The following is an 8261-nucleotide window of genomic DNA, read 5'->3' as shown; positions in this document are numbered from 1 at the left end:
ATGGTGTATCAGATGAATTGGAAGAGATAAGCTCATGGACCAAATGCATTTGATATATATAGGCATTCTACCATCAAGAATGCATTTAGTAGCCATTACCACTCATTATTGGTCATTACAACCCATTAGTGGCCATTAACACCCATTAATAGCCATTCAATTTGGCTTCCAAAACTGACGAGCGTTTCATTTTTTTCAAAATGTTAAGACAAAAAATTATTACATTTTGCACTCCCAAAATCACATACTTTTAATTGATGAGTCTAGGGATTAACCTGTGACATGCAATCACATCATGAGTTCAAAACACTTTGGTATTATAAAGAAGGATTCCAAGCAATATATACTATGTCAAAATAATCATTATAAAAAAAATTATTAAAATCTGCAATGAGCAGAACCAATCACTCATAGAGCATACATTAAACAGTAAGATCTGGCAAATCCTTCCATAGAGAATAACAAAATAAACAGAATGTGGCACAATTTACTGTCTAGCTATTAATTCTTCCAAGAAATAACATGGTAGATTTATAACTTACAAGCGTCTGTCGCCAGGCAAGATTTAAATGAGGTTTACCATGCATATTTCATATTGATCAATTGATTTAATTAATGGTATTAAGCATCAAACTGGGAATAATCATTTCCTGTGTTTGCAAGAAATAAATAAAATATGGTTTACAAACAAGGAAATTTTAAGGAAAATAAATTCTTACCAATAGATTCTGGGGTTTGATGTCCCGATGACAGACTCCAATCACATGATGCAAATAATTTAAACCCCGACATATCTATGAGAGTGTTGGCAAGATCAATCAATAACAACATAAAAGTAATAAGCTCAAAGTAAATAACTGAATACTATAAGCATGATCAGGGAAACTCAACCAAAAATTAAAAAAAAAAAGGTCAATCAATTTAAAATTTCTAGATTACCTGTTATGTATACAGTTGCACATTAATGATAGGCATATGTTGGTGCATTCTGGCATAGTGCTTTGAAACTTTGTAGACAGTTTCAGGTACATACTCCAAAACTAGGTTAAGGTACAAATCATCTTTCTCAACCGTTGAATAGAAACAATGTTTTAGTCTGAGAAAATTAGTATGGTCAAGCATTCGCAGAAGACAAGTCTTTGATTGCAGAGAAGGTAGTGGAGGTTCAATAGAAGTGTCTGGAAGTGGTTTGGTGTTTGCGCGCTCACTTCTCTCCCCTCCCCTCCTGCAACTACCCAAGCGATCTCTCTCTCTATTACCTAATCTATCAATCACTTGTTTCATATCATGAAATGCTCAAACAATGACGTCGCTGCTCTCGTCTCAATCACCAAGTCAATGTTCTTAACCAAACCCCAACATGAACAATTAGCTCTCCAACGCCACTAGGAAGACGTCGCCGACCAGAAGCGCCGCCAGGAACGGCTCTTCTCCCACAACCACTCATCCAATCCCAAACCCTCCTCTGACCGCGACAGAGACCATTGAGACTGGGACAGTCATCGTGACCGAGACCGGGACAGAGACAGAGAATGTGCGCGAGTGTGAGAGGGCACACGATCGGGACCGCGAAGCCAAACACCACAATAGAGAGAGGGAGTGCGACATGAACTCTCTTTACCAGATCCCCCATGAGGCCCACCTCCTCTTTGGCTTTTGCACCGGTATGGACCGCCATGAGCAGAAGAAGCTCGTTGCCAAGAACGAGAAGGATATGCACGACCAAATCCACAAGAAAGACGGCATCAAGGAGAAACCCGAGGAGGTCGACACCCAGTGCCGCAAGGAGGCCTCCGCCAAACTATGTGACACCTTCGACATATGCATCAAACGGCATTGGAGCGAGAAGAAGCTCGAGGAGATGATGGAAAGGGATTGCCCTAAGGGTCGTGCTTGGGTTATGGCTACTTCTCGTTGCGCATATAGGGCTTTTTTTTTTACAGCGGAATTAAGATGGTTTTTTATTAAAGCCCATCGTAAATTTTATTAGACATAACATTCTAAGGCAGTTTTCAATGACCGTCTTAGAATGTGTGTCGTAAAAGGCATTTTTCATTACAATAATTACAAAAATGCCACTGTTTCATTTTCTAAGGTGGTTCCAAGAGAACCGTCGTAGAATAGGTGTCGTAAAAAGTTATATTTCTGGTAGTGATGGTTATGAACTTCCCAAAATGACAATTGTGTACCGTGAGGAAGTCAATTCTTGTAATGACCCACCTCGTCACTATGATATCGCTAACTCTAAAATGTGGCATTTCAATTTTACGTGAAAGCTCCATTAATTTGATTATGAAAACGAGGGTAAATTTTTCGCGATATACATTCACCAAACAATGCATAAATACGTATATATATATATATATATATATATATATATATACACACACACACACACACACACACACACACACACACACATTAAACCATTATACATCATTCACATGTCAAAACATAATTCAATTTTTACATGTACCTAAACCTGGGATTTACATGACCAATCAAAAAGAGTCATGGAACCAACTAAGGAAGAGTTGATAACAAAGCACATCCCTCTCTCAAAATAAATTCCAACATTATCACATTGGCTTGACGGCTCCAACAAAAGGCTTCCCTCCAAGACACCTATTGCTGCTCATCTACTCCTATGAACAAGAGTTCGAGATCATCATGGGAACCAACCACACAGAACAAAAATTGCAAGGGTGATTTTTTTTTATAAAAGATCAACAAACACCAGATGACAATGATTAACAAGAAAACAATAACAATAACCACAATCATTCTTAATAATCCATCAGTTTTTCCACAATTCAAATCAATTATGCTCAGAATGATACATGGACTTGACTTAACTCTAACATGCAATGTGGCACTATTCGTCAAGAAATAGCCTAAGCATATCCATATGACACTCTCACTCAGGAAAACTAGGCAACATGTGTCAAGGTCACCCTGTCATGCATAGGCAACTCCCCCCATGGTAATCAACATGAGTCTCGAGGGAGTTTCGAATCGAGTGATCTGCCCCCAATTAACAATATTTTTCCTCATGAAAAACCACAGGTACTTATTGACAAATTTTATACTATTTTGATGCAATTATGAAGTATGAAACATGGGCACCATCAATGCACTGATTGTGGATAGTTAAAAATTCTAAGAAATCCCCTTCCCTCTCCAGGAAGGCTTGAAATTTTTAAACCAATCTCGTTCCCTCTTCAGATGAAAAAAAGTTCGAGATCATCATAAGCACCAACCACACAGTATAAAAATTGCAAGGGTGAGTTTTTTTTTATAAAAGATCAACAAAAACCAGATGACAATGATTAAGAAGAAAACAATAACAATAACCACAATCATTCTAAACAATCCATCAGTTTTTCCACAATTCAAATCAATTATGCACAAAATGATGCATGGACTTGACTCAATTCTATCATGCAATGTGGCACTATTCATCAAGAAATAGCCTAAGCGTGTCCGTATGACACTCTCACTCAGGAAAACTTGGCAACAAGTGTCAAGGTCACCCTGTCATGCATAGGCAACTCCCCTCATGGTAATAACCATGAGTCTCAAGGGAGTTTCGAATCGAGTGATATGCCCCCAATTACCAACATTTTTCCTGATGAAAAACCACAAGTATTTATTGACAAATTTTATACTATTTTGATGCAATTATGAAGTATGAAACATGGGCACCATCAATGCACAGATATTGGATAGTTAAAAATTCTAAGAAATCCCCTTCCCTCTCCAGGAACGCTTGAAATTTTTAAACCAATCTTGTTCCCTCTCCAGATGAACAAAACTTTGAGATCATCATAGGCACCAACTACACAGTACAAAAATTGCAAGGGTGAGTTTTTTTTTATAAAAGATTAACAAACACCAGATGACAATGATTAACAAGAAAACAATAACAATAACCACAACCATTCTTTATAATCCATCAGCTTTTCCATAATTCAAATCAATTATGCTCAGAATGATGCATGGACTTAACTCAACTCTAACATGCAATGTGGCACTATTCATCAAGAAATAGCCTAAGCGTGTCTGTATGACACTCTCACTCTGGAAAACTAAGCATCAAGGTTCAAGGTCACCCTGTCATGCATAGGCAACTTCCCCCATGGTAATCAACATGAGTCTCAAGGAAGTTTCGAATCGAGTGATAGGCCCCCCAATTAACAACATTTTTCCTCATGAAAAGCCACAGGTACTTATTGACAAATTTTATACTATTTCCATGCAATTATGAAGTATGAAACATGGGCACCATCAATGCACTGATTGTGGATAGTTAAAATCTCTAAGAAATCCCCTTCCCTCTCTAGGAACACTTGAAATTTTTAAACCAATCTCGTTCCCTCTCCAGGGATATCCAACAAGTCACTGCACCCCCTATGTGCATACACAACATATATCCATCACAATGACATCATCAACATCAAGAATCATCTCATCTCAGTATCATCATCAACATCAATATCATCTCATCTCAATGTCATCATCAACACTAAAAATCATCTCATCTCAATATCATCGACATCACAAGATATTGCATTCCTCATATATATATATATACACAAATTCATGCCTGAGATTCACATTCCCCAAATCTTTAGACAACACAAATATCATACAATAGCAATCCATATTACCACGAGAGTGATATTTTAGGGAAAATTCTAAATTTAAGAGAACTATGATATACAAAACAAACTCTTATGCCCATTTAAAATTTAATAAAGAAGTAAATAGAAGAACAAATATAAAATTTTGGGTGGAGTCTCTTCTGTAATTAAGACTTTTCCCAAAAAGTCCCAATCATTACAACGACAACATCATTCATCAATAACAAATATATCACATCCCATTAGTTAAAAACACAGTTTTTCTTGAAAACCAGCATGCACAGGGACAGACATACATCCCCATAATTAGGTTCCCTGGCCCCAACTATGGTATCAAAAGCTGTAAACAAACAATAAACTCCCCTCACCTCTCTATATTCCCCTGTTAGTTCCTCACGACGTTGTTTTGAGATCTCTTAGGTTCACATCTGTTCGTCCAAATGCAGAGCTCTATATACCAAATTGAAGACAATTTAGCATAGATTTCAAAGAAAAGATTAACATTAACATTTGGGATCAAATACTCATTTTCGTAACCTACCCTTCGACGGAAGGGCGAGGTGAGATGAAAAATGTGCGTCTTCCAAAAAGGAGAAACGCGCAGGAGTCGCCACCAACGTTTATTCGAAGAAAATGTTAGAAAAAACAAAAAGTGGGGTCTGCAGATTTTGAAAATAAGGGTTCGGGAGTTGTTTACGCATGGGGAAGGTATTAGCACCCCACGCGCCCATCACAAGGGATGGCAGCCTTTAATCGAGTGTGCAAAAAATGTGACTTCAATATTATTTATTTTCTCTTTTTATATTTTTTTTTTGGGGTCGACAAGGGTGTTGCCCTTGCTCCTACGTATCCTTGAGTGCGATGAGGAATTTAGATCTACATAGTTCTTTAAGTCTGAATGTTTGTGTGTTAAATTGATTTTTATGTTTTTGAAATATTCATTTTTATTACGAACAAAAAGTCATTTAAGGCGTTGGACCTTGAAACAATGTTTTAAATTTGAAAAGTGGAGAGAATCGTTAAGGCGTTGGACCTTGAAACGATCTCGAGTGATATTTGATAAAAAGAAGTTTAGTTGTGAGTTGGTTTTATCTTGGTTTTGTTTATTAACTTTCGATCTTTTTAAAGACAACTTATGGTGATGCAATCTACCCCGCAAGGGCATTGGGTAGAAGACTCCAAGTAGATTGGGCTAGAGATCCAAGGGAAGGCCCTAGGGTTTTCATGAGCCTTAGGGTAGATTTCGAGCCCATGGGCTAAGTATGAGCCCGCTTATCTTTGTAAATATTACAATAGGTATTTCCTTCATCCGGGCCTTGTATTTTGGCCATTCTAGTAGTATAGGGTTTTAGCCTTGTATTTCGGGGCATTTTGAGTAGTCTTTGTAGTAAGGAATTTTTTTTGTATTTTCATGTTTTTTTTGTCATGGGGGTGAGTTTAGCTATTATAGGGGGTGTGTAGCTAAGCTCTAGCTTCTCATCTGAAGGAGGTGAGCTTAGCTATTAGAGAGGTATGTGTAGCTAAGCTCAAGCTTCTTTAGGAATCTTCTTAAGGAAGCTTCTCAAGGAGGTGAGCTTAGTTTTGAGAGGGGTGTGTGTAGCTAAGCTCTAGCTTCTCAAGGAAGTTTTCTCAAAGAAGCTTCTCAAGAAAGCTTCTCAAGTAAGCTACCTAGTCTATAAATAGAAGCATGTGTAACACTTATTGTAACTTTGATGAATGAGAGTCTTGTGAGACACAACTCAAAGTTCAACTTCTCTCCCTTTTTATTCCTTCAATTTAGTGCTCCCCCCTCTCTTTCTCTCCCTCTTTCTTTTCCTCCATTGAAGCATCCTCTCCAAGCTTCTTATCCAAGGCTCATCTTGATGGTGAAGCTCCTTCTTCCATGGCTTATTCCTTAATGGATGGCGCCTCCTCTCACCTCTTTTCCTTTGTCTTCCGCTGCATCTCCATGGTGGAAAATCACCATTAAAGGACCTCATTGAAGCTCAAAGATCCAGCCTCCATTGAAACCCCAAAAGCAAGCTTCCATCAAGTGGTAATCAGAGCACAAGAGCTTCAAGTAGGTGCTCCTTAAACCTCCATTAATTTTTTGCTTTACCTTCTCTTCCATTGTTGTTTCTTCATTTTTTTCTCCATGTATCTCCTCACATGTCTTGTGCTAAATTTTTTTAACATGATTCTTTAGAGTTTCCACCGATTAAACTTGCTATAGAAGCTAGATTTGATTTTCTATGGTTCAAATTTCTTGTTCTTGTTCTTGAACCATGAATTGTGTTGAGTTTAGGTTCCTTTGAGTTTTGTCTTGTTATTTTTTGTGGCTGAAACCCAAACCATAAAATTCTTACAAAAATATTAAAGTAGAAGAAAACCTCAAAAATCTAGAGTGACTTGTTCACCTATTGTAGTTTTGTCATAGAAGTCATGAAACTTGTCACATAAGATTTCTTATGTTGTGCTGAATTTTATTTTCTTGTTTCTTTGTCTAACTCATTTGTTCATGAGTGTATGAAATTCTTTTAGCCTATTATTTGATTTGAGTCAAATCTTTCATGTTAATTAGTCCTTAACATGTTCATGCAAAATTCTTAGAGAGTCTTTGATTGTGAACCTTTTCTTGAACTTTTAGGTTTCCTTTTGATTGTGTCAATTGTGAATTTGAGTTTTGGTGATTGAATTGCTGGCTGAAATGTTGATCCTAAGTGAATATTGAACTCCTAAAACTGTGGTAAACAATCCTAGTGAGTTCAACATACATAGGAAGGTTGAAAGTAAGCCCAAGGCAATCAATATACCATGCTTAAAGAAACAAATCGCTGGTGCTGGCAGCTTGGACATACAAACTTGTAAAAATTACTGAGAATTGGTTATTTCGAATTTTGAGCTGAAATTTTTACTGAATTTTCTAGACATCTGGAAAAAAGTTATAAAAAAATAAATAAGTTATTTGGATAAAAGGAAAAATTACGAAAAATCACACAAGTTGGCAGGAAAATAAGTATCCAGAAAAAAAAAGGTGAAAGGGAAGTGTGCTTGTTGTTTTGGCTCAAAATTTATTCTATAATTGGAAATTTATATTGAAAATTAGTGTGAAAACAAGTGCCAAATCTAGAGGTTTGTTGAGTCTTTTTTTTCAGTTTTTTTACTCTACTCTAGAGCCATTCTAAGTTTCTCTTTGAGTCCTAGCTTGCTTCTACGTCCTTTTCATTGCTTTAATTGTTGAATAATCCTTGAAAAATTGTCTTGTTAAAACTCCATTGGTTTAGCTTTCATTTCATTTCTTTTGTCTTTGGTTATTGCTTGTCTCTTTGTTTCCTTGTTTGTGGGTTTCCATATAGGGAATTGGAAGGATGATTGGTGCCATCCCTTGAAGAATTTGAGTCCAGAAGCAAGGGGCCAACCACCTTAAGAGCTATTGGACTAAGAAGCACTCCAAATTGAGTGAATCACCAAAGAGAGAACAACCACCAAAATTGAGGACCGTTTTGTAATTTTGTAATTTGCAATTTACTTACCTTCATTGCTTTCAAGTTTTGTAACAAAAAGGCCTTTCATTGGAAGTGTGTTGGGAGCCTCCAATAGGTTACCAAACTTCCATTTGTGTGTAATAATTTTAGGCAA

General features: G+C 37.0%; 1 long non-coding RNA gene across 1 annotated transcript; it reads right to left on the bottom strand.

Moving 5' to 3' along the window:
- Positions 1 to 226: 226 nt before the first annotated feature.
- On the bottom strand, positions 227 to 1000 carry LOC114424689. The gene is made up of 3 exons (XR_003669056.1): positions 940 to 1000; positions 720 to 794; positions 227 to 275 (listed from the first exon to the last, which is right to left on the bottom strand). It is a non-coding gene; the product is annotated as an uncharacterized LOC114424689 (long non-coding RNA).
- Positions 1001 to 8261: the final 7261 nt, after the last annotated feature.

The sequence above is a fragment of the Glycine soja genome, chromosome 8 (genome assembly GCF_004193775.1).
Source record: "Glycine soja cultivar W05 chromosome 8, ASM419377v2, whole genome shotgun sequence".
Classification (NCBI taxonomy): Eukaryota; Viridiplantae; Streptophyta; class Magnoliopsida; order Fabales; family Fabaceae; genus Glycine; species Glycine soja.
Note: the sequence above shows the minus strand (reverse complement) of the source record. Positions and strands in the feature narration are given on the sequence as shown.